At 38.2% G+C, this 27,159-nt stretch overlaps 1 long non-coding RNA gene across 2 annotated transcripts; it reads left to right on the top strand.

Annotated features, from left to right (window-relative positions):
- The first annotated feature begins 1,501 nt into the window (after nt 1-1,501).
- LOC146005287 (uncharacterized) lies at nt 1,502-26,873 on the top strand. Of its 2 annotated transcripts, none has more exons than XR_014444002.1 (3): nt 1,502-6,275; nt 8,389-8,453; nt 26,294-26,873. It is a non-coding gene; the product is annotated as an uncharacterized LOC146005287 (long non-coding RNA). The 2 variants fall into 2 exon arrangements; XR_014444001.1 differs by lacking the exon at nt 26,294-26,873 and adding an exon at nt 11,574-11,710.
- Nucleotides 26,874-27,159: the final 286 nt, after the last annotated feature.

Genomic DNA, 27,159 nt, shown 5'->3' on the forward strand with positions numbered 1-27,159 from the left:
ACTCGTTAAGGAAAATTATACTGAGATAATATTATTATGAAGATAAGTAAAGAAAGACAGCAAATTAAAAACCATGTTTCAAAATCGCGTGAAAACATGTGCATGCCGTGAAACATTACAAGTATACATTTTGTGTAATTTCTTCAGTGTTATTTATGGAAAGTTGTGGTACGAATTGATGGTACAAAATATAAATTTCTATTTTTCTAGAAAATGTCTCAACATACTTTGGGAAGTGGAAAGACGCCACCAAACCCAGACTGCCTGATCAAAGCAAGTTCAACCACCAAATTGGACACCACGGGCCACCTGATGTCTTCTCAAGCCAATGGGATGGAAGACAACAGCATCTACCAAGAAGAGTGTTGCAAAAGCAGTAGGTGAGAATTTATTTTCATTACTTAACAAACATGCATATTATTATTCAATGTCATTCAAGCCTATTGTCATTGTAAATCTTAAAACCCGATAAGACTAGAATGAAAAAGTCTGTAGAATTCTGAGTAGTATGAGTGCGTTGTCCAATGTGGCTCAAAAGAAGAGTTCATGTCAATATTGGTTCAGCGAAATGTAGAGATGGTACCAACGGAGACTACCTTTGAAATATCGAATACTGGACCTCTAGATGGAGGGGTTCGTTACTGCATGATTACCAGCTTTTAAACGAAACAAATTAAAAGGCAAATGCTCTCAAAATTAAGGAAAGGCTTAGAAATGAGTTCTACTTATCTGTTGCTCAATGTTAGTAAAATCTTACAAGTGTGTCGAGAGGCATTTGAGGAAACTCTTGATCAGAGCACTGTTAGTCTGTTCCTGTTACTTTTTACAACACAATGGTTAGCACTGACTGCTTCGTTCATGGGAGTCTGAATAATGAGGTTATCTCATATATCCTCTCTCCATAGGCATGCGCATGGGGGGTAAGGGGGCAATTGCCCCCCCCCCTAATCACGGACGTTCACAGATTTTTCCACAAAGGGACAAACAAGGTATTTTTCCATGGGGCATATTACCCCGATACTAGTGCTGTCCCCTCAAAAAACACCACTTGAATTTAAAATTATCACATTCCTGCGTCCCCATTACATAATAATTAATGTAAATTACTATGACTGAAATCAAACTATATCTTGAAATATATACTTTTAGGTTGACCTTCGTTTTCGAAGGAGGAGGTGTGGTCATCCTTGCCCCCCTTCCAGACGTTAGATGCCCCTATATTATTATACTTTCACCTAGAAATTTAGTGGAGAGAAAACTTATCGCTGTTATTAAACAATGTTATACTTGAAAAGGAAATGGCGCAACCACAAGGGGGCATTGCCTCTTGCCTTTTCCCAACCTTGGACGGAAATCAATTGTAGGGGGGGGGGGGGGCAAACATTGAAGTTAAAGAAAGCAAGACCAGCAGAATCTACGAATAACAAGACAAAAGGATACTCAAGATTGTAATATTCACGTACTCGAGATTTCATCCGTGAATATTACACGTACCATTGAGTACGATTATAGAGTTCATTTGTTAAATAAACTCTCTAACCCAATAGACTGGAGTTCCTCGTCGTCTGCTTCGTGTCTCCGTCTATTGGCCATAACAAAAAACTACTCTCTCCTTTTCTCCCCCTCCCCCCTTTTTTTTCTTCCCCGTCGATTACGATCGGGAATACAGTCAGTTAGCAGTTCGCATTCAGACTTCGCGTTGTGCCTTATCAGCCCAGCAGCAGTGACACGGGGAAAGCTCGCCTTGAACTTTACTTCCTTCGGAAACCTATTGAGACCACGAAAATGGAACACACATTTTAGTAGCAGCTGCATTTACGGTCTCAAGTGGAAATACTTAACGGCAGTTTTTTGGTACCAGATCAGTTGAGTGTACTTGGTTTACGACTAGAGCTCCGAAGGAATACACATAAGGTAAATTGGACTTCTATCGAATATTCCCGTTGTCTGCTTGCTTATGGAACTGTCCCCTTTTTTGAATTTTTTTTGCACACGCGATCGACGTATGTTATCCCTCCTTTCAGTTTTAGACTTGTCTCGTTGTTGCAATAACGAGTACTGTGAATTTGAGGGACTGCACGATTATTACTCCCAATTATCGCCGCAAACGAAAACTTACAAAATGCTTTCTAGTGTGAAGTGTTCGTTTTGAGCACGCTGCCCGTAGCGAACGACGGTAGTAGTAAAAAAGGGCTCACTTAAATGCAACCACTTTCTTTTTTATTCTTGGTTGAGCGCGTGTTAAGTGACAGAGGAACCATTTGGACAGTTAATAGTGTTGTTGAAGAGCTACTGGGAGTTTATCCTGAATTGCTTTAACTACGCCCCCCCCCCCCTTTTTTTTTGGTAAACCGTACAACACTCCCCGCATTTTTCCGATTTCAATCCAGTACCACCACATAACCAACACGGTAGCATCAACGGCCATGCAATAAAAATTGTATTACACAAAAAAGAGAAAGGAAATTAATTGTAGTCTATTACTGATAAGACTGGTTACCATTCTTAATGCTGTTGATATTTGTATATTTATAATGCGCTTGTTACGATCGTAATTACTCCTTGGGAGAATGAATTGTTAACCAGAGTCCTGATGGACCTTTTTTATAATAGTTGTTGAGAACAGAAATTAAACAGATTGTTAAAAGGAAGTTGAATTGTACTTGTTTGATTAGAAGTTTTTAACCCAGTTATCTCTGAACAATCTTTTGCTCTGGTTGATTAGATTATCGCATAATAAGCCAGGATATGTCTTGCTCCTGATAACCTCTTTCCTTTATTATTATTTTTTTATAACAAGACTAAATCTTAGAAACGCCGCATTTAACCTTATTAGCGACGTGTGAGAAAGGTGTAAGTCATTAAATTGATACGCAACTGTTGTGTTGCGGAGTGTTATCCAATTACTTACGCTAGTGTGTTCTAAGTTTTTGAAATTATTCCTTTTATATATATATATAAACATTAATATTCTTATTTCTTGCAGCATTATTAGCAAAAATAAAGTGAACGGAATCATTTGATTTCGACCGTTCCTTTGGATTCCAAAGTATACTGGAACCTGACGTGACCTTTCTGTGACTTGCCTTGTGGTTGAGAATATAGGCTTAACGGGAACGTCGCGTCAGATTGTGTTTGTGACCCTTGTGTGGGCGTAGGCGTTGACAATTGTAAATTTCCGCGCGCTTCCATTATACTTTTACCATCAATTCGGGCAAGCCAGCGTCCTCCCCAACACAGGCGTTACAAAGTTTTGGCAGCAGAGCAGGTTAAATTTTCCACCTACATTATATAACAAAGTTTTGCTAGCAGAGCAGGTTAAATTTTTTCGATCTACATTAGTTACCAGTTTAGTGGCAGTACAAATTTTTGGAAGCCGAGCAGGTTAAATTTTTTCCACCTACATTATATTACCAGCGACGTACCGGGAAAACCTTCCCCCTTTTTTTCCCCCCCTCTTTTGGAAGGAGTGATTGTGATTGACCCGTGTGGGTCCACGATTCCTAAAAATGACTTTTGATGTGCAACCTCCCTACGGACAATCACCGCTACCACCCCCTTCCCCTTCCGTTTTGGATTTTCTTCAAGGGGTAATCCTCCCTCAAAATGCGTCACCGATAAGGGAGACCATACGTTTTCAAACGGTATCCATTCTTTTGAAAGACATGTTACCCGCTACGGGTGGGGATCCTTTATCTTTATTTAAATTTCTGTGTCTCATCCATAAGATTGTTGCCTTGGAACTATTGGATATCGAATCCATTTTATTAATGGCGTTACCATTTACCTTAAATCCTCTCCGTGATATTTGGATGGAGGGCTTACGCCAGAAATTACCATGGCATTTGTTTCTATCAATGGTCTGGCTCAGACTCATACCTCCTTCCGAATTACAAATGTTTCGACTATCTATCCTCCACCGTGTTCAGAAACCATCAGAAACTCTTTATTCTTTTCTTCGCGATGCTTATGATGCTAGCCAGGTGTTGGCCGTTGAATGGCCTGAACAACAGTTACTCGAGGTCTTGCTTGAGGGTGTGAATTTCCCCGCACGGGCTTTAATTTTAAATTTTCCTCGCCCTCAGACTATTCGAGAATTTTTTGCCTTGGCTCAACAAATAATCCAGCCGGAGTTGAAGTGGCGTTCGCAGATGTACCCAGAGTCACATATAACTTCGCCCCAGCCTTCGCACTTATCAGATACCAGGCACACATTCTTGTATTCTGATCATGAAGTCTCTTCCTTACATCCTGTACCAGCGAATACGCCGCCTTTATCTTCGAATATCATAACCAACTCTCAGGAGGGCCGATACCCTCCATCATGTCTTCCTTTGGTGCAGCACGAACCTTTGTCGTTAAATCCCGTTGCGGAGTTGGAGAACGCCGTTGATAGTTCTTCCGTGACCCACCTTAAACCATATACCGTTCGCAATTTAGACCCTCCGGTGTCACCTGTGGACTTGGGATCTACCCAGGTTGGGCATACTTTACAGAATCCAAACGCTAACACGTAGACTGTTTTTTCTAACCTTTTCTGGCTGAGAATTTTTTTTTGATTGTAAAATTGTTATATTATAGAGATATGAAGGTGCCTAGGATATAAGTGTAATTGTTATATTCCTGTTATTTTTTATTTAAAACAGGTATATTATTTGGTCATTCAATATGTAAGTTCATTGTGATATAATCTATGTTTTTTCTTATTGTTTTTTGTATGTGGTGCGGGTATATATATACCTATCTTTATTGATCAATAACATATTTGTGATGCATGCGGCCTTGTAATGATGCTACTTTCCTTCTCTTCCTTCCTTTTGTAGTTCATAGTCTTCTCTTTTCTATCTCTCTTTCTAATTTCCTACTTTCTTATTCTTTTGTTGATTCCTTTCCTTTTTTTTGTTTCATATTTCTCGAGACTACTGCGCTCCTGTTACGCCATAGGAAATCTTACATCATCAATGCCTTTTGGACCATGGTATTGAGCATGTCATTAAACGCCTACGACAAATTGGATCTACTGTGCATCACTACGCATATACCCCCCCCCTTTTCTGCTTCGCATTCGTCAGATTGCACGCTTATGGTGCGGCATAAGTTGACTATATATCGCTTATATGTTTGACTTGGTACCACGTTTTGTGTGTTGTGCGCATATAATGACTTTTGTGTGTATAATTGCTCTCCTCAGATGTTGGAGCCGGGATGGCCAACATGGAGTTGTGTGTCATTTGGTATGCATGTTTGTCTTGAACCTTTTAGGTTCCAATTTTTTTATCTGATTGCAAGTAAGAATGCATATATGTATGGTGTGATGTTATATCCTGCTCATCTTTCCTTACAAGGGATATATATATATATATATCATTAGTATTAGTTTACTCATTTCATGTGCTTGATTTTTGCCTTGTGATGGTATGGTGGACATATGCTTTGGGTTAATTCCTTGCATACAATTTCATGAACTGCTCTTGTAATTTGTGTGGTATTTTTTCTGCGTATCTTATATGATGTTTAATCTGTCAAGTTTGGGGCTCACTTCAGAGCGATTTCTGTGTATCTGATTTTTCATGAGATTTTTTTGAGTATTTATCTTTATTGGAATAACGTACTATAATTATGCTCATTATATTTTGGTATTCTTGATATAATTGTTCTACTTAAATTTTTTTGGGTTGTTAAATTACATGTTTCAGGTTTTTGGTTGTCAAGCCTATTGATGCTACTTAGCCGTTTAGGCCTTTTTCCCTATTTTTTTTTTTTTTTGTTTTGAGAGGTGGATTCTCTTTCCCCCAAGACCCGGGAATTTGTAATATTCACGTACTCGAGATTTCATCCGTGAATATTACACGTACCATTGAGTACGATTATAGAGTTCATTTGTTAAATAAACTCTCTAACCCAATAGACTGGAGTTCCTCGTCGTCTGCTTCGTGTCTCCGTCTATTGGCCATAACAAAAAACTACTCTCTCCTTTTCTCCCCCTCCCCCCTTTTTTTTCTTCCCCGTCGATTACGATCGGGAATACAGTCAGTTAGCAGTTCGCATTCAGACTTCGCGTTGTGCCTTATCAGCCCAGCAGCAGTGACACGGGGAAAGCTCGCCTTGAACTTTACTTCCTTCGGAAACCTATTGAGACCACGAAAATGGAACACACATTTTAGTAGCAGCTGCATTTACGGTCTCAAGTGGAAATACTTAACGGCAGTTTTTTGGTACCAGATCAGTTGAGTGTACTTGGTTTACGACTAGAGCTCCGAAGGAATACACATAAGGTAAATTGGACTTCTATCGAATATTCCCGTTGTCTGCTTGCTTATGGAACTGTCCCCTTTTTTGAATTTTTTTTGCACACGCGATCGACGTATGTTATCCCTCCTTTCAGTTTTAGACTTGTCTCGTTGTTGCAATAACGAGTACTGTGAATTTGAGGGACTGCACGATTATTACTCCCAATTATCGCCGCAAACGAAAACTTACAAAATGCTTTCTAGTGTGAAGTGTTCGTTTTGAGCACGCTGCCCGTAGCGAACGACGGTAGTAGTAAAAAAGGGCTCACTTAAATGCAACCACTTTCTTTTTTATTCTTGGTTGAGCGCGTGTTAAGTGACAGAGGAACCATTTGGACAGTTAATAGTGTTGTTGAAGAGCTACTGGGAGTTTATCCTGAATTGCTTTAACTACGCCCCCCCCCCCTTTTTTTTTGGTAAACCGTACAACACTCCCCGCATTTTTCCGATTTCAATCCAGTACCACCACATAACCAACACGGTAGCATCAACGGCCATGCAATAAAAATTGTATTACACAAAAAAGAGAAAGGAAATTAATTGTAGTCTATTACTGATAAGACTGGTTACCATTCTTAATGCTGTTGATATTTGTATATTTATAATGCGCTTGTTACGATCGTAATTACTCCTTGGGAGAATGAATTGTTAACCAGAGTCCTGATGGACCTTTTTTATAATAGTTGTTGAGAACAGAAATTAAACAGATTGTTAAAAGGAAGTTGAATTGTACTTGTTTGATTAGAAGTTTTTAACCCAGTTATCTCTGAACAATCTTTTGCTCTGGTTGATTAGATTATCGCATAATAAGCCAGGATATGTCTTGCTCCTGATAACCTCTTTCCTTTATTATTATTTTTTTATAACAAGACTAAATCTTAGAAACGCCGCATTTAACCTTATTAGCGACGTGTGAGAAAGGTGTAAGTCATTAAATTGATACGCAACTGTTGTGTTGCGGAGTGTTATCCAATTACTTACGCTAGTGTGTTCTAAGTTTTTGAAATTATTCCTTTTATATATATATATAAACATTAATATTCTTATTTCTTGCAGCATTATTAGCAAAAATAAAGTGAACGGAATCATTTGATTTCGACCGTTCCTTTGGATTCCAAAGTATACTGGAACCTGACGTGACCTTTCTGTGACTTGCCTTGTGGTTGAGAATATAGGCTTAACGGGAACGTCGCGTCAGATTGTGTTTGTGACCCTTGTGTGGGCGTAGGCGTTGACAATTGTAAATTTCCGCGCGCTTCCATTATACTTTTACCATCAATTCGGGCAAGCCAGCGTCCTCCCCAACACAGGCGTTACAAGATGGAATTACTTTTCACGTCCTTCTTGCATTATTTCTTCCATACGGCCAGGATCACTTGCAGGGGGCACAGAGGGGGAATTGTCCCCTCGACTTTAAATTTTATACAGATAAAAATACATTTCGTAAAATATTCTTGCTCGCTTCGCTCGCAATATCTGCTTTTCTTGAAGTCTTCTCAAGTTCAGAGCCATAGCTAGGAAGCGGCGGGAGTTGGGCCTGGGCGCCGAACAATCTGATTGAGAAATATTGTAAAAGAGAATGCCATAGTGTCCCATGAAATTTTTTGCGCCCTTTTAAATGAATACTGTTTCAACTTACAAAAATTTGGATGGATAATTTTCCTTGCTCGCTTCGCTTGCAATTTCTTTTCTCCAATGCATTGTACATTACCAGAGAGAAGTAAGAACAAATAAGTACTTTAGACAGTTGCTGCTATAACAATTTGGTTTGGAGGAAAAGGAGCGCTCACATTTCAGAGACAATTTATATAATTTTTGCTGTTGGTTTGTTATGGGGAGGATGAATAAATTATGTAATGTATTTAAATAATATGTTTATGTATATATATACATATACATACATATATCACATCAATGCAAAAACTAAAACAGTGAGATAAAATGAGGTTTTTCATCCCCGACTGAATTTTCAAGGCTTTTGCCCCCCCCCCCAATCAGAGAGTGTGCGCACGCCTATGCCTCTCTCTGATGAAGCTTCCACTTGCATTGTTAATGATTTACATTACGACAGAGGGTATATTCGTGTTCTCTCTTTCAGAGGTTACTCAGGACGACAGAATCAAAGAGCTGCTCTCCTACACACGGAACATTCATAACGAATTGGTAAGTACAATTGGTTCCATATTTCATATACGTTCTGATGAGTAATTATCATTAAAAATTTCCCAGAATAAAATTTCTGAAAAAAGAGCCGTTCAGTTTCACTTAAAGTTTATGATCACAACCACAGCCGGCCGGCACTAGCTGTGTGCGGGGCCCGGGGTATACAATATACTCGTACGAATATACGAGGCGTTTATAACCAAAAAAGTCTTGAGATTTTTGTTCCCAAGTCTGGAGTACAGGTTTCCTACATGGTTACAATATAAACATTATTCCAATTAATAGACAATTAATTTACACACAGTGGCGATAATTGGGTGCCAAAACTGGGCAGGGAAAAAAGACAGTTTACTTTCTCTTGGTAGACAAGGCTTACCGTTAAGAAGCCATAGTCCGGGGCCAAAACTGCAACCATCCCTCTCCCCTAATCTCCGCCAATGTTTGCTTATATTTCATGTTATTACTTACGAGCTATAAGCAGAACACGTTGAAGGTTAAGACAAGGATTATGAGAAAAAGGTAAAAAAAAAAAAGGTAAAGTGTTCCCCTGTGCATAGCACCACGCCATGAAGGCGTATAGGGGGTGTGGGGGTAACGCCCCACACTTTCTTGATCCGGTCGTGAGTGGGGGTGATGTGATCAGCATCACGCCCCTGACCGCCTTTACCCCCCAGGGTTTCCCCCAGGTACCCATGTTATTCGACGCTGGGTGGGCGCCGGGGCCGCTTTCACCGTTAGAAAAGTTCCCGGATTTGAACCGGCCGGGGATCGAACCCGGGACCTTGAGCATGGTAGTCAGACGCGTTACCGACTGAGCCACCGCGGCCACTATGAGAAGCCAATAAAAGTTTTTAAATGAGTGTTTCTATTCATTCCTGATGTACTGCAAGTGTGACGTTCATTATATTTAAGAAATTGGTATATTCAATATGAAACTGCACGCTGTAGTGAATTTACATTGTGCCATGTACAATAATACATTCGCCTCATGATTCAAGTTTAATTAAAATAATTGTGAATATTAATATTACATATTTCAATTCAAATATTTGAACACGATTCTTATGCAGTACTTAGTTTAGAACATTATTTTAGTAATTATGGACATTTTTAAAACAACAAAAATTCAGATTAGTTACTTATCTGGCGTGGGGGCTCGGGGGAGTGCCCCAGTTGCCCCTCCTAGGGCCCGCTCTGATTACACCTCATGTATTTTTGTGGAATATAATTTGTTAATGCTTTTGCATTAAAAGTTAGAAGGTTCAATTTCATGAGTATCAAACTTTGAAAATAAAAGTACATGTTGAGAATGTCTGCAGAAAAATTATCTATCTTTTGCAAGTTAATTTTTAAACTAATCTTCCCCGTTTAATGTAATATTATTTTGTATACAAAGGTAACCTTTCAAGTTTCTGGGAACTTAAAATGTCTTTTATATTTTCGACACGGTTTTGTTATTAGAGAAAAAATCCACATGCCTCACGAACCATTTCACACTATTAAAATATTATGTGATTTTCTTCTGTGTGCGGTGCTCATGTGGTAGGGGTTATAATTCTCCTTTGGCCGACTTTCCAAAAATGAAATTAATTAAATATGGAAGAAATAGCAATGTGATGCAGTGACTATAATTGAAGCAGTCCTGAACCTAAAGTTTGCCAAACGTCAGGGTCGATCTTTCAACGGAGAGGCAGGGGGGACAAAATTTCTCTGCGACAAACGCCAAGGTCACTGCCAATTCAATGTAAAAGCTCATACCACAGACCTTACGACTACAAAAGACACAGAATTCTATCCCATACGACGAGAATTATTAAATATGATGGAAACTGAAATGCAAATACCTCAATTGTCGCGTTTAATGGTAAGAAGAACCTTTATGGTTCGCCGCCAATTGTTGTTTTGATAATGAAAAGCAGATTCATATCGTTCAATGTGTGCTTTTCCTCTTAACAAGTGGAAATAGCAGACATTCGAGTGGTGTGGGGGGTTACGTGTACTTTTTAGTAGTCCTCATTTTGCCATCTTTTCCTGCCTTTGCTTTCTTCTTTTTTTTTTCAAAGAATATTGAGCCTAAGCAGAATTATGATCCTCCAACACCCCTCCTTGAGCACGCCACAGGACACTCGGAAGAATCTTGATGACTCCAGGCAAACCCTGCTGTGGCTGTAAACATGGGGATGGGGGCTGAAAAAAGGGCCTGTTATGACTCAGACCTTCAAGAGTGGGGGAAAATACAGGTCGTTGGACCTGTGCGCCTGTTCGGAAGCGTTCGGCTGTTCTCGGCACCGGCAGACCAGAGAGATTCGCACCATTCTGCGATGAGCTGGGCCGACGAACACCATTGCCTTCAATAGGAAACTTGGCGGGAGGGTTCGGCGCGAGGGGTAGTACTGGGGCCCTCATTTCGATGCGCTAAGATTAGCGAATCTCTTGCGTATTTCGAGCTGTTTCATGCTGTCGCTTGGCTTATTTCGCACAAATATGCGAGTATTCTGACTTATTATTTTTACTGCTTCTCTAAAATATATAAAATGCAATGATGACCGGACGCCTCGCCTCTGAAAGAACTATTCATAGACAAAGTGATAGATCGTCGTTTGTACCGGAATGTACCACTTTTCATTTTGTTTGTGCCATTAACTATCTCAAGTAAATTAATTACGGGGGGAGGGTACAACGTCTCTCAGCCTTCTCTCATAGTTCTGCGACGTCAGAAAGATAACAACACTGTAATATTTGAAGTTTATGTCACATCATTTTAATGCCGATATGGTTTTGAAATTAAAATTCTAATTTGGGGATTAACCCCTCCCTATACTTGACAATTTCAATGATACAAAACCGGTACAAACGAAAAATCTATTATATATTTCTCTTTCAAGTGGGGGTCCAGCCTTTCACATTGAAGTTATGTTTTTTTAAATGGATTGTTTCTGTGACGTAAGTACCTATTATATATATATAAGATAGAAAATAAGGAGTTGTTCATTTGAATAAATTCCCCTGGAGTTAGCAAGTTAACAAAACAGGGGGAGTTTAAACATTGGAAAAATGCTAAGTTTATATTATTTTCTAGATTACCATTTAACAGTACTAAAACCAATACCTTTTTTACAGGTTCCAGTAAAAACTATAATTTGATGTACCCAACAAAAAACAGATTTCTGTCCCAACCCACAAAATACCTCCCTCGAAAAATTGGCCTATCTCGAGCCAGGTGAAAACTGGGGTCCCTTTTTAAATGGTTGTCTCAGCCTTAAGGGGAAGGGTGTGGGAGGGTTAAAGAGGGGGGGAGAACCAGTGCTGTGGAGGGGTGAATGGTCATGGGGGATGTAGCCCAGGCCGTGTGGGATGTAGGCACCAGCGGGTTGCTGAGAAAGCCTTCGTTGGTGAAAACTCCATACTTCCACCCTTTGACGAGCTTTGTGGGTTTGAACCTTTTGGAGTTCCCGGGTTCGGTAGGGACTGATGTGATGGAAGGGACAGGTACAGGATCCTCCTCTGTTGGCGTTCGTGAGAGGTGGGGAAGGCCGCCCCCTTCATCCTTGTTAGTTATTCTGTAAGGGAACGGTTGCAGGGGATGTAGTGGTTGCATGGAAACTCGCCCGACTCTCTCCTCTACACTTCACACTGCTCGGTCCTCTGTCGCCTGGAAGCAGTTCGATCTCCTTTCCAGTTTTTCCAGCGATTTTCCTCCAGTGACTCATGGTGCCAGAGTCATAACAGCTATTGAAAATATGGAACATTCTATTTGGTCTATTTTACATCACTTTTGTACCTCTGTAGGTGCATCGCCACAACGGGTATGAATGATGAAACAGACAATGAAACAAAAGCAATGACGTATCCGTACACTTATCCTTAGGAACCTTGATTTTCCGCAAATGCAATAGCACCGAAAAATTGTAATTGCTGCAAAAAAGTGTTTATGTATGTTCTGAGCACATTTTTCATCCAAAATTGCGCAATAATGCAAATTTAGCATAAAATGTGAATTATGACCTTTTCCGCGAATTTTAACACATTTTGCTAGCTTTAAAAATAAACATATCGGGAAAATCCAACATTCTTGCGTTTTCGACTTAAGAATTAAAATGTGCCATATTTACGCATTTATAACTTGCAAGTTTTCCAAATCTTATACAAAATAAAACTATGGCACGTGATATAATGGAATAATTCCGACAGCTATATAAATCCACGTGTAAACTGATATTTCCCACGATTTTTCACCTTGTATGGGAAATTTTTGCATCACCGATCAAAGTGGCGCAGTTGTGGCAGGACTGAGTGCGTACATACTGTCACAAGTGGCGCTGTGCGATTTTTGGTAGACATCGAGTTAACATCTACTGTTACACGGAGCCATAACATCAGTATTTTTGCAGCGAGAGAAATGTTTTACGAGTGATCGATCACCTGCCGTCACTTGGGAGACGTAACATCCGTATTTATGGCACGAGAAATAATGAAAAATAACTTCCCTAAAACTAGTTTACAGGGTATGAAACTGCCACGAACAATTTAAAATGCTCATTTAAAACTAGAATGAAGGTATAATTTTAGGTACAATTGGCAGAAAAGTGAGATAAAACAAAAAAAACACAAATTTTGGAAGAAAAAAAAGAATAACACTGAAGTATCAAGGTTCCTAATCCTGAATTTGGCTTCGCAGTTCGTTATACTAAGCATCAGTGGAGTAGGAACGTTTTTTTAATTGGGTGGGGTACAAATGTCAACCTCCATATACATATGAATTTGTCCACATTCTTTAAATGTGGAACAGGTTTTTTAAAACCAGAACAGATAGATGCCTAGGCCTCATTTCATCGTGTTGCACACATTTTAAACTGTTTTTACTCTCTTAAAGAGTTCTCTTTTAGTTTTAGCTCAAGTGGGGTAACTTGAAACACAACATAGTATGTATAATAGGTTGAACGTGGAATGAATTTATTGGAATAAGGAGATAATGCAGACAAAATAAACTTTCTTGCTTTAAATTACTTGGTACAAGAGGTACATTTCGGATCGTGTGATCTAGAAAGGTACCTACTGTAAAAATTTAAGGGGGTACAGTGTACCCCTTGTACCTCCCGTTCCTACACCACTACTAACCAGTCACAACAGCATTTACAGGGGTTTTAACATGATTTGGTGGATTTTGCTTTAATGACTAAAAATGCATATCTCACATTATAGTATTCATGATGTTTACTTCGGATCAGTAACCTCACTTTTCTAATGTTCTCAGATGAGTTCAATGAACATCTTTTAAATATCATAAACATGAACTCTATTAATCCTTCTATAATTCCTTGAAACACTTTTATTAGCTTTAAACATTGTACTTGCAGCCACCAATCTTAGACAATGAAGATGTGTACACTAACTTTAATAATGTCTTGAACAATTTGATATGTAAATACACCTAAAGTTCACATCTGAGTTTTCATTCTGCGATTTTTACAAAGAAGCTGCTGTTAATATTTTAAAAGCTACGTTGCACTAAATGTGTTCAAATATACCTCTCGAGAACTTTTTCAATATGACAGACACCTTTAACCACATTACACTGCTAGGTTAGGGCAGTTATATTTGCTTGTTTGAGTTCGTTTTTAATTTCACTTTATGCACAGAAAAGCTAATCGGGATTGGACCTACAGTTTACAGTTGGATCGGAACCGCTATGTGTCTCCACCGGGTACCAAGCCCTTGATTACAAGGCGACAATGTTATCACTATGCTATCGGGAAGCGCTTACATTGACTTGCACATAGGCTTGTAATTCTAAATTAAAAGTACTTATAGTATGGGAAACTACTGTCGTACTTGCTTTCTATTGTTGTGTCAGATTTTGATATCCCTACTGTAATCTCAAGGATGAGGATGGATGGTGATAGATGTAATTTATGAAGGGATGTACACAAATCAACATTCATACCTATGCGGGAACTGAACCAGGAATCATATTGCATTTCTTCCACTATGTTAATCACGACCATGAGCATGAATGGTGGATAAATGGTGATTAGATGCTGAAGCAAACTCAGCATCCATGACTCACCTAATCTACGAACCCAGATCATTGGCACCTGGCAGTTACTGGAAAATGTATATGACCCACCATGAGTCACTGGACCACATATTTTTTTCTGTTTCACTTCCTTGTTTTTCCTCAATTTGCTCCGGTTCATTCATTGTAACACAGTTCCTGTGTGGCTGATCATGCCACATGTACAGTAGGTTTATTTTACTTGTTAATTTCTGCACCAGTAGGTTTCTGGGAATCCTCCTTCAATTTTGGGTGTTGCCTTTTCAGTCCAACTGTCATCCTGTTCAAATGCACAAGGGGTGTCCAAGGTGAATTAAAAAACACACAAAAGACCACGTGGTCAAAAACATCTGGTTTATTTTTCAATGTAGTCTGCCCTTTATTAACACTCTCTTCCCATTTGGATGGCAAGCTCATAATCCCAGTATTGTACAAGGATCAAACCAGAGACTCTAAAAAGGAATTCACAGCACACACAATCTTTTCATAGTTGTGAAATCACAGTCTCCTTTACTCGAACTTCAAAACTTTCAACTAATAAGAATCACTGAGGGTTACATCTGTTGAATAAGGGAGGTAGTTTATCACTGTGAACTTCAGTTCGTCTGTGGCAACCTGGCAATGTGAGACGTGTTTGGTGGTGCATTATCATGTAACACATTCACCCAGTACCTGTCGTTTACCTTTTCTGGTGAATGGTTTGACGAATTTCGGTTATAGTTTCTGCATATGATTCACCATTAACCATGATATTCCTGGGGGTGGAATTGATAAGCAGTGATCGTTTGCAGTTCCAAAACAGCAGCTTGCATGTTGATTGTTGAACTTTTGCTTGTTCCTTGTTTGGTTGGCGCTTATCGCCAAAGTGCAGGCAGTCTTTGCCATTGAGTGTGAGTACTAGTGTTCCTCTCCATTCTTCTTACTCTCATGCAAAAGACACACACGATATCACTACAATATACTGTGCTTCATTTCATTCTATATATTTAGTTCAAAGTGCTGAAATTGTGGATCTAAGGGTATGTCAGTGTCTCAGGGTGAATTTTTGACAATTTAAATGTAGAATGCCTTCTTGGGCAAAGGAGAGTCTTCATGTTTCTATTGCAAGGGAAAACCTGCTTCGCTTTGGGGTCATAATAATATATCCACATCTCGTCCCATGTTACTAAGGTGGACAGAATTGCTTTCTGACTTCTCACTAATTCCTAATTGTTATTTGAAATGTCGATGCGATCTTGCTTTTGAAGTGGTGTGAACAACTTTGTCACAGAGATACTTTTCTCATAATCAAATCTTCAGTCAACGTTGATTTCGGAATGCCCATTGTCTTGACTGTTAGGAGAGTTTCAATCTTCTGTCTAACATGACTATTTCCTCCAATTTTTGTAAGTTCTGGGCTGTGATGGCGATGGCTCATCTCGCATGGATTTTCTTTCTCTCTTGAACTCGTTAACCCAATTATACAAGGTGCCAAGGGAAGGTGAAGAGTCCTTGTGCACATTGACCAAACAGGTGTGGGTGTCCTTCCAGCATCAAGAACTCTATCACTGCTAGATATTTAAACTGCTGTTCCGCCATGATTCACTTGCGTGTCTCACTTTCCAAAGTCACAGCAACCAACTGGATTGAGATGGACGAGAACAAACTATTGAGTGGATGTGTAATGGTGCAAACATTATTGTCTCACAATATGACATGTCAACATGGACGCCTTATATGATATTCTAAATTTGCCTTGGACTCCGCTGGTACATTTTACATCTGTAGTCCTCTTGCTCACATTCCTTCGCAATTTGGTTCTTTATCATTCATTTCTCCTCCTGTCCTCTTCCATCTTGGCTTATCTCTATTGCTTTTTTTTACCCCACGAGATTAATCACGACGATGAGGATGAATATGATCTGATGAAAGAGATGTCATGCTTTACCCTTTGTACCCCTATAGAATAATCATGGATACAAGAATGGATGATGAATTGATGAAATGTGAATGCTTCATCCAGAATAAGAACGTAGGACGATAGGATAGGTGGCATGCACGCTAACCGCTCACCCTGAGGGCAGGGTTGCATTCCTTTTACAAACCCCTGAAAAGAAGATCGGACTGCCTCTATGTTCCTTCCTTGCCTCTTTCATCTAAGCTTAGTCTTCCTCTGGATTATGTTCTCTGTGAATCATTCTATACCCAGCATTTCTTGTTCTTCTACTGGAGCTATGCTAAATTGTGGTACCACTATATCCATTATCGGCTCACACCATAATTAACTCTTTTTTATACTTTTGGCAGATACCTTCAACTACCTCTTCCAAATTACAAGGATATAGGGAAATAATATTAGTACTTAGCTCTAAGGATCATGGTGGATTAGCAAATCCATGATAATTAAAATTAGAAGAGGGAACGGAAGAAAATTATATGAAGGATATAAGGATTGGCAGGATAGTATTGTAGAAAGTAAGAGAACGTGAAAGGCTTGGAAGTATTCATCAAAATTAATATTACAAGAGGGAATGGAAGAAAATTATATGAAGGAGAATAGGATTGACACGATAACATTGTAGAAAGTAAGAGAACGTGAAATGCTTGGAAGTATTCACGAGAATTAACACATTGGGGTCTCACGACGGGCATAGCCCGCAGTGCACTTAAAGTCAATGTGGACGAACGACGGGCATAGCCCGTCCTGCGGTATGCAATCGCTTTGCCGATTGAACGACGTGATATGCTCGTACTTGGTCTCATGCTCGTGTTCATTCAAGCCCCTCTGTTGAAATTCTGACCACTAGGTGACTCATGTGCTATTTTTATCTCACACCTGTGACTGTTTGTTGTCGGGTTGATGTACTGTGCATTGTTTAGAATGGCGTCGTTAGATCCAGACTGCATAGAGGATTCCACCTCAGAGTTTGAAGTTAGCGACGATTTTGATGATGCAGATGAATTTGAAGATTTGGAAGGTCGGTTATATTTGTAATAATTATTGTCGACAATATAAACAGTGTTGCAAACTCTAGTATTTTATGAATGAAGTGAGAAGAGGTAATTTTTTTGGGTCTATTCATCTTGCCTCTTGCTTGATTCTCCTACATGCACTGATGTATTTTTAGTTTTTCCATTTATTATTTTGTATAGTGTATGTAAAATGAAATTTTATTTTATTTATTTAGTTTATTTATTTATTTGTTTAATTTTTACAGAGGGGACAGAACCAACTGATACATCGTCTGGTCCTGTCCTGCAGCCACTTTTTCATGCAAAAGATAATTACTTGTAATTTGTAATTATTTTTTGTTATGTGCACATAAGAAGTATTCTTATGCAAGATTCAAAAGATGTATTGATAGTTTACGTAGTTAATTATTGAAATTTCCAGATTACGAACTTAAAATATCTCTATATTAACATTTGTTACAATGTTGTACTTCTTTCTTCTTCACAAAACATTGCTGAAAAAATATTAAAAAACGTCTGAAAATGGAAATAAAATTTAACAAATTTTAGTTCATTGAAAAGAGGAAGTTTTGTAGATTTAAGAAATATGTGGTAAATAAAAACAGATTAAAAATATTTTTTCTATGATTTTTTGAAAAACAACCAAAAACCGCAGACCAGAGGTAACAATGCTGTATTATGAGGCCAGACCCGAATGTGTTAATTTTAGAAGAGGGAACGGAAGAAAATTATGTGAAGGATATAAGGATTGGCAGGATAGTATTGTAGAAAGTAAGAGAACGAGAAATGCTTGGAAGTATTCACGAGAATTAATTTTAGAAGAGGGAACGGAAGAAAATTCTGTGAAGGATATAAGGATTGGCAGGATAGTATTGTAGAAAGTAAGAGAAACGTAAAGTGCTTGGAAGTATTCACGAGAATTAATTTTAGAAGAGGGAACGGAAGAAAATTATATGAAGGAGAATAACATTGTAGAAAGTAAGAGAACGTGAAATGCTTGGAAGTATTCACGAGAATTAATTTTAGAAGAGGGAATGGAAGAAAATTATGTTAAGGATATAACGATTGGCAGGATAGGATTGTAAAAAGTAAGAGAATGTGAAGTGCTTGGAAGTATTCATCATAATTAATATTAGAAGAGGGAATGGAAGAAAATTATATGAAGGAGAATAACACTGTAGAAAGTAGGAGAACATGAAATGCTTGGAAGTATTCACGAGAATTAATTTTAGAAGAGGGAATGGAAGAAAATTATGTTAAGGATATAAGGATTGGCAGGATAGGATTGTAAAAAGTAAGAGAACGAGAAGTGCTTGGAAGTATTCATCATAATTAATATTATAAGAGGGAATGGAAGAAAATTATATGAAGGAGAATAACATTGTAGAAAGTAGGTGAACGTGAAATGCTTGGAAGTATTCACGAGAATTAATTTTAGAAGAGGGAACGGAAGAAAATTATGTTAAGGATATAAGGATTGGCAGGATAGGATTGTAAAAAGTAAGAGAACGTGAAGTGCTTTGAAGTATTCATCATAATTAATATTATAAGAGGGAATGGAAGAAAATTATATGAAGGAGAATAACATTGTAGAAAGTAGGAGAACGTGAAATGCTTGGAAGTATTCACGAGAATTAATTTTAGAAGAGGGAACGGAAGAAAATTATGTGAAGAATATAAGGATTGGCAGGATAGCATTGTAGAAAGTTAGAAAATGTGAAATGCTTGGAAGTATCTCTGGTGGAGGGTACTGAAGCTAGATAACATATATAATAATGATGTTAAGATTTCGTTGGATGAATGGACTGGTGTAGAATATATTTTAAAATTGCGAAAAAAAAAATAAAGATTCTTAAGAATAGGAGCGAAAATGATAGCCTTATTTGACAAAATAAGCGTATTTAGATAAGTTTAGATTTAGTTTACTTAGGTTATAGATTATATTTATAAACACTTAAATAGGTGGTGATTTGACATCCATTGTGTCAGTACTCAGCGCTTCACTGATCATCATCATTATCAGGTTCTATTGTCTCGATTTGTCATCGTGAGCCTGGCATGGGCGTCTGCTTTTTGGTTAATGGGAGAACATGTGTTCATCATGTCTCCTTGTTTCCCTGAACAGCTTCTCTCTATTAGCTTTCGACCTTTATTCAGTTTGAGTATGTACTGTGTACGTGTTTACTTCCTCTCTCTCTCTCTGACCATTTATTTTTCTGTCTTCTTTCTTATTTACTGTTTCTTAGTTATTATAAATATTTTTCTCTATTCATCTTCTGCTACTCTTCTTCCTTCTCTCTTTCTCTTCCTGAGTCTTTTCCTTTTTCTTTCATTCTCTGTCTCAGTTTTTTATTTATCTATCTCTCACTTCCCTGTTTTTCTTTCACTATCCCCTTCTTTATTTCTCTCTCTCTCTCTTCCCTGTTTTCTGTCTCCCTTCTTTATTTCTCTCTGTCTCTCACTTCCCTGTTTCTATCTTTCTCTCTCTTTTCCCTGTTTCTTTCTCTCTCTCTCTCTCACACACTTCCCTGCTTCTTTCTTTCTCCCCCTCTCTCTAACTTCCCCCTTTCTTTGTTTTTCTGTCTCCTTTCTTTATTTCTCTGTTGCTTCCATGTTTCTTTGCCTCCTTTATTTCTATCTCTCTTCATTTTCTTTTTCTCTGTTTCCCTTCTTAATTTGTCTCTCTCTCTCACTTCCCTGTTTTTCTTTCTTTCTTCATCTCTGTTCTTTATTTCTTTCATTTTTCTATTCTCTACATTTGCTCCCTGTAAGCGTTCATAACTAAAGCTCTTATACTCTTCACATCTCATCTTGGTTAAGGATAAGTTGCTGACAACAAGAGGCAAGTGGGATTGGCGAAGAGGTTGGGCCTAAACATGTTATTTCAGTAAAACTATCCTAACATACTGCAGAGTTTCCATATTACCGCTAGTAATAATTAAGTTTTTATGCCTACTTTAATGTGTAAGGGTGGTCTCCAGCTGCTGTATGGCGGCTGGAGCCACCATAGACTGTAAAGGTGATCTCCGGCTGCTTAGAGGCAGCTGGAGTCACATTAGAGCGTAAGGGTGGTCTCCGGCTGCTGTATGGCGGCTGGAGCCACCATAGACTGTAAAGGTGATCTCCGGCTGCTTAGAGGTGGCTGGAGTCACATTAGAGCGTAAGGGTGGTCTCCGGCTGCTGTATGGCGGCTGGAGCCACCATAGACTGTAATGGTGATTTCTGGCTGCTTAGAGGCCACGGTGGCTCAGTCGGTAACGCGTCTGACTACCATGCTAAAGGTCCCGGGTTCGATCCCCGGCCGGTTCAAATCCGGGAACTTTTCTAACGGTGGAAGCGGCCCCGGCGCCTACCCAGCGTCGAATAACATGGGTACCTGGGGGAAACCCTGGGGGGTAAAGGCGGTCAGGGGCGTGATGCTGATCACATCACCCCTACTCACGACCGGATCAAGAAAGTGTGGGGCGTTACCTCCACACCCCCTATACGCCTTCATGGCGTGGTGCTAAGCACAGGGGAACACTTTACCTTTTTTTTACTTTTAGAGGCAGCTGGAGTCACCTTGGTGCATAAGGGTGGTCTCCGGCTGCTGTATGGCAGCTGGAGTCACCATTAGTAAATAAGGTCTTCCTCGGCTGCTAGCTGACAGCCGAGCCATTGTAGTTCACCCTCCAATTTCCCTCTTAGCTCTTAACTGGTAGCTTTTTATTTTATTATTTGGTGTGTATCAGTGTGTGCATGCGTGTCTGTGTGTGTGCGTGGGCCTCTCTTGTCCCTTTCGGAGCTCACTACGGGGGGTTGGATATCAAGCTCCTCTTCTGCTGCACCATCACTAGGGAACCTTGGAACGCTGGGGGGCTCATTCCCACGAGGAGGGGGGATTCGGTGGGAAGGAGGGTGGAAGGCATGGAGGTACCCCACGCCCCCCTTCGACCTGGGCTCCCCCATTGGCCAGGATCTTATCAGCAGTGTTGGTTTTACCCCTAGGGGGAAATTGGGGGCTCAAAGAGGTCTCGAGGGTCTTCGAAGGGACCTAAAGGAGCCCTTAAAGGGTCCACAGGGTCTACAGGGCCAAGTTGGGCTTTGTAGGGCCCAGAGAGCCTTCAGGGCCCACAGTGTGGTACAAAGATCCTAGGGTGGGAGGTGGGAAACAAAGGCCAAGGAACCTATTGGAAAGTGGAACGCCAGTTCGAGGCATCATAAAAAAAAAAGAAATAAAAAAAAAACACTACAAACAAAAACCGGTGGGACAGAGATCTGCGTCAAATTATTTTGAAGTCCATATCAAGGAGTGCAGCACGTACAAGTAAGTTTCTTTTAAGTTGTTTAGTACAAAAAGGCAACACATTTGGAATTGGTAGTTAGAAATACAAGTAACGTCATTGAAATTGCACGTAAGTCTTCCAACAAACACACAGACAAGACATATAAAGAAAGAGAGAGATGCTACCATATACAGTATATGTCACACATAACAAAATATGCTTAACTTTACATTGTCTGTATTTTTCTTACTAAAATGTTAAGCCTACCTTATAACTTTTACCCTTTGGTGATGATAGCTCACACCGATTCCTCAGAGCATGCGGATATATATTTCTTTGAGGAATTTTACTTCCTAGGGCACATTTCTTTCTTTTTTGCAATGGTTCTTATGTTAGGCAAATAGGTCCAGTGACCTCCAAAAATAACCTATCTGATATTAGTTTGATGTGTTGGTTAATAAAAAAAAGTTGCAATAAAAAAAATAACTTTAGCATACCACACGGTACTTTTCGAATACATGTTAAAGCAGGATACTCTTAAATAACACATTTTAATGCTCGAAAAGCTTTTGATATCACCATAAAAGGTCAATCCATATGAAGTGATACAACATGGTTGCTTGACCATTTTTAAAAAAGTTTATCTTTTGTGTGGTGTGAGCCTCATATGTTGACAGTTCAGAACCACTGTTATTTTATATTTTCTATCACTGATTTGAAGATGGCGGGCATTTTTTAATCATTGCGCGCCTCATTTTCTCCATTCGTAAGCATCAGCGGCAACTTTTTTATCTCAGCTCTGGTAAGTCCTACGACAATGAGACAAAATCTGTCATGTTAAGCACATTATAGTCAACAATTATATTTGTGTGTAATTTTCTAAATGTTATTCCTTCATAATACATTTTAAGGTCAAAATTGTGTATTGTAATCGCTCAAAATGACATTTTTTACTGGGAAGGCAGTTTGTTTGACACTTGAATTTTTTTGTGCAAATACCTGTGTACCAATAGTGTGTGTCAAAATTATTTGAAGCTTGAGACTTTAATCCTTTTCTTTCTACATGGTCATAAACATATACGTACTTTTTGTTAAAAAAAATCTAAGTTCAGGGTTAAATATCTCTGGTGGGCAGTTGTTTAAAAATCTGAAATTTGTGCACAATACAGTACTCCATGATAAGTAAGTTCAGTAAAAATTTTGAGTTTGATATTCAATTGGTTTAAGAGATACAAAACTCTTGAAAAATTCAATATTTTGCATTAAACATGGTATGCCTAATTTCATTTCTTATTAACAATTTGTGTTAAAATTCTGCAAACTGTAATTTGGAATGTCAATCATCCACATTACAATCCTGAAATGGCTCTGCAATAAATTATATATACGAGGGCATGCTGAAAAGTAAAGCTTCCTATGTTTTTATTTTTTACGTTACCTTGTAAATGCATTTTGGATTTTGAGCAACCATACATTGCACTTGTAAGATTTTCCCGCATCTCCATTGAAGGTTTCAAACTTCTATCGCCAGGGGGTGCTGAACTATAGCGAGAAAAATGGCAGCATGTAACCATGCAATGTCGGTGGAGCACCTGAAGTAGCGTGCCGTGATCGAGTTTCTAACCGCAGAAAATGTGCTACAAGTTGACATTCATCCGAGACTGAAGGCATTTTATGGGGATGAATGCGTAGACATCAATACTGTGTGATTTTTGACTTTTCATGCTCGTAAAGAAAACCCCAGCTGAACACGATCCCAATGACCTCCATCAGCGGCCTTCCACTCCATTCTCTCACATACGCTGAGAGTTCTTCAGCTGGGTTTTTCTTTACGACCATGAAAAGCCCAAATTGCACAGTACTGATGTCTACGCATTCATCCCCATAAAATGCCTTCAGTCTCAGATGAATGTCTATTTGTAGCACATTTTCTGCTGTAAGAAACTCGATCACGGCATGCTACTTCAGGCGCTCCACCGACATTGCATGGTTACATGCTGCCATTTTCCTCACTATAGTTCAGCATCCCCTGGCAATAGAAGTTTGAAACCTTCAATGGAGAAGCGGGAAAGTCTTATAAGTGCAATGTATGGCTGCTCAAAATCCAAAATGCGTTTACAATTTAAAAAAAACAAAAAAACAAAGAGCCATTTCAGCATAGTAATGTTGTTGATTGACATTCCAAATTACAGTTTGCAGAATTTTAACACAAAATGTTAATAAGAAATGAAATTAGGCATACCATGTTTAAAGCAAAATATTGAATTTTTTACGAGTTTTGTATCTCTTAAACCAATTAAATATCAAACTCAAAATTTTTACTGAACTTACTTATCATGGAGTACTGTATTGTGTACAAATTTCAGATTTTTAAACAACTGCCCACCAGAGATATTTAACCCTGAACTTCAAATTTTTAAACAAAAAGTATATGTTTGTGACCCTGTAGAAAGAAAAGGCTTAAAGTCTCAAGCTTCAAATAATTTTGACACACACTATTGGTACACAGGTACTTGCACAAAAAAATTCAAGTGTCAAACAAACTGCCTTCCCCCCAAAAAATGTCATTTTGAGCGATTAAAATACACAATTTTGACCTTAAAATGTATTATGAAGGAATAACATTTAGAAAATTACACACAAATATAATTGTAGACTATAATGTGCTTAACATCACAGATTTTGTCTCATTGTCGTAGGAGTTACCAGAGCTAAGATAAAAAAGTTGCCGCTGATGCTTACGAATGGAGAAAATGATGAGTGTCATGAAAAAAAAATGCTCGCCATCTTCAAATCGGTGATAGAAAATATAAAATAACAGTGGTTCTGAACTGTCAACATATGAGGCTCACACCACACAAAATATAAACTTTTTTTAAAAATGGTCAAGCAACCATGTTGTACCACTTCATATTTATTGACCCTAAAACAATAAATTTGCACGAGAACATAAAAAATTATTTTAAAAAATCTAACTTTTGTGAAGATGATGCAGGTATTTTTGGCCCTGTGTAGTAAATGCATATTCAGGTCATATTTTGTCCAGAACTTGGAATAAAAAGTATTTTTTTACAAAAAATCAGCAGATATAATATTATAATCCTTCTACTGGCTTGAAATTGAGAATTTAATTGTTCCATCTCCAAATTGTAAAACAAATCAAGATATTTTGGCTGTGGTCTATTTAGGATGTTTAATCTCTGTTATCACCTGATGCCTACATACAACCAATATTGGTATACTGTGTATGTTTTTGGTTCATATACAAAATTTGGAAGCATCCATGAGAATGCAAACTCCAACAGCCAATGAAGCCTTATGGCAATTTCCCTCAACCACCACAAGCGTCATCTGAGATAAACCACTTGCATTCTAACCTCAGTCACTTGTGGGAGCTGCTTAGAAATAGTAGTGGACTTAGGTTCTTACTTTGGTTGACAAAGTTTCAATAATACGGAATCAAAGTATTTTTGATTGAATATATTTTTTTTTAGTTTGCTACTGAATACAAATTTATAATGAAATTTGTTTCATCTTTAATACAGAACAACTACCTAATCTCATTTCTAAAATGCAGTATCTGGTAGAAAGAACACTGGCACTCTCGTATCTAAGTTAGTGTTGAGTGCAATTGTTCTATCTGAAATTTCAATAAATAGTTACAGCATAAATACCTAACCAAACAACTACTACCTTTCACAAAAGCTTCAATACACAAGCCTTTGCAACAATGACAAACAGTTTCAGCATAATGGTGACAAAGGTTTAATTAACATATCAGGTCAAATATTAAAAGTCTCTCCTGAAAAATTGGACATAGAACAGTTACATTCCCAGTGGACGACATGTCATCATTCAGTGTAACTAAGAAATGAAGTAATAAGTTAAGGTAGCACTATTTTTTGCTAAAGTTGTCTAGTATTTCCTTTCCTAAAAACTATCAGAATTATGATATTTTCTTATGTATTTGTAATGTCAACAGTCTATCGTGAAGGACATTCTGCTGCAAAACAAAATAATTATTTTGTGAAATGCACTTTTTAAGTTTATAATTATTTGAAGGTTACTGAGTTTTTTCTGATCATGTGGCACATTTTAGAGTATAAAGGATGCACTTCTCTAAAGGTTTTAGGTCATAATCATTTGAACTCTATTGATTATAATGTGATTTTTTTCTGCTTATGTGCACTAAAGCGTTTTGAAGATTTCCCCATATCAAGGTACTGTGCATAAAGTTGCACGTTTCTTTTTTACTTTGTCTACATCATTCCAGTATTGAAACAAATTACTCTTGCTATAATGATATTCCATGTTTTCTAAAGGATGATGATAATATACATCCAACTGTAAGGTTAGGTTCATAAATCAACGATTCACAACACTGTGGAAGAGTTTATAAGTGTTTTATAGAATGTCTCTCTTTTTTGTACGTACATACCTATTACATTCAAATATAATACTGAATATCTTTCTTATTGACACATATACAAGTAGGGTTTTGTACAATTTGAATCTTTTGTAGACGACTGTTTGTAGTTGCATACTGAAACTGGTTTCTTTTCTTACAGAGTCTAGACAGAATCCCTGTATGTAGGAAGCGTCACTGAGCACCAACCTTTGATGGAAATCTCTTACCTTAGATGCTGATCGAAGGAAAATTAAACACTGTAAAAAGTTTTAAAAAATGTCTTATCATTTATCTCCAGTGTAATGTTCTAGAATAAGGAGTGATTTATATAGGTGGATCCAGCATTTACTTCTGGTGTGCTGATTCTGACCTAGGCATGACGTGTTCTTATCATATAACATAAGAAATGTATTGCCTCGCACTGTTCAAGTTGCATGGAACAAGAAACAATAAGCAAGACTAAACATAAGTTGTTAATTGCAACAATCGGTAATATATAACAGTGTGAATTAACGGGGGGATTTCCCCCTCCACCAAAAATGGAATTGAAAGCATATTGTGTACCATTTCCTAACTATGTAACAAATTGGAAAATCATTCATGTCCATTAATGGTCCAGTCACCATGGATTTCCTGCCGAGAAGTTGATGGATTAAAGGAGGACACTATTCTGCTACTGACCAACCTCACCGAGCCAAGAGAACAGCAGGCTGTTTTCCACTTAAGTTTTCATGGTATAGTGCTGATATTTTATGCGTATTAAAGTGACGCGATGCATCATCGAATGAGAAAGCAGCTTGGCAGGACTTGAACGTTAATTTTTAATTTGGTTCGTTTTTGAAACATTATTGCATACGAAAGAAACGGGAAGAAATGACAAATTATAAGTGACAATTTTTAGTAGCTTTCTTTTTAACTAGCTGATTTAACCAATGTGCACAATACTGAAAAATGAAACACACTTCCTCATGTTAACTGCTCCATTGTGGAAAATTTAGTTGTGCTCAAATTCCACTAGTGTAAATT

The sequence above is a fragment of the Lepisma saccharinum genome, chromosome 23, assembly GCF_977018435.1.
Source record: "Lepisma saccharinum chromosome 23, izLepSacc3.1, whole genome shotgun sequence".
Lineage (NCBI taxonomy): Eukaryota > Metazoa > Arthropoda > Insecta > Zygentoma > Lepismatidae > Lepisma > Lepisma saccharinum.